Source organism: Diachasma alloeum, unplaced genomic scaffold (genome assembly GCF_001412515.2).
Source record: "Diachasma alloeum isolate Michigan unplaced genomic scaffold, Dall2.0 Dall_scaffold_00176, whole genome shotgun sequence".
Taxonomy (NCBI): Eukaryota; Metazoa; Arthropoda; class Insecta; order Hymenoptera; family Braconidae; genus Diachasma; species Diachasma alloeum.
Window position 1 is genome coordinate 5,963,663 of NW_021680342.1, and position 859 is coordinate 5,964,521.

Sequence of the window (859 nt, forward strand, 5' to 3'; positions counted from 1 at the left end):
ACAAGCAATTCGCGATCGCAAAAGCCATTTCTCGCCGTCTGGTGGTGGTTTGTAAAATTACTAAATTGCGGAACCAATCTGATGGTAGTGCGCCAACCCAAGTAGCAAACCTTGCGAAAGATATCTGAAAGTATACAAAAGGGCTGACTAATGTCCGTCCAAAAGTTATCTTGCAGTCATACGATAACTTTTAGTTAACTTCTAGGTAACTTCTAGACACAAGTTACCTTTTTGGACAGACATCAGACAGCCTTTTTGTGATTCATTTTCTGGCTAATTAATATTAAGGAATGAAACACAGACGGTGTGAGGGAGAATTAAATTCCCCATCAATCGATCCCCGTTGTATCCCTTAATCTCTGTAACAAAAAAATACAAACTACGAAAAAAGTCATGGGCCAGTGAGAAAAATAATTTTCTTTTCGGCGCACAGTGACTTTTCAGCATTCGCCTCCGAATTAAAAATTCACCACTCCCCTCCTAATTAAGATTAAGGGATGAAAAAAAGGCTGTTCGACGGAGAATTAAATTCACCATNAAAAAGTCATGGGCCAGTGAGAAAAATAATTTTCTTTTCGGCGCACAGTGACTTTTCAGCATTCGCCTCCGAATTAAAAATTCACCTCTCCCCTCCTAATTAAGATTAAGGGATGAAAAAAAGGCTGTTCGACGGAGAATTAAATTCACCATCAATTAACTATGAGATAGAGCCTTAAAACCAATTCCATTCGATTCCTGAGGAAATTTGGGTTCCCTATAGGCAGATGGACGACTCAGAATTGCGTTTTTCCATTTCCTACACCCTATACAAGATGAATTAAATTAATTTTTTTAGGCGATTTCGTTTTTCGCGATTATC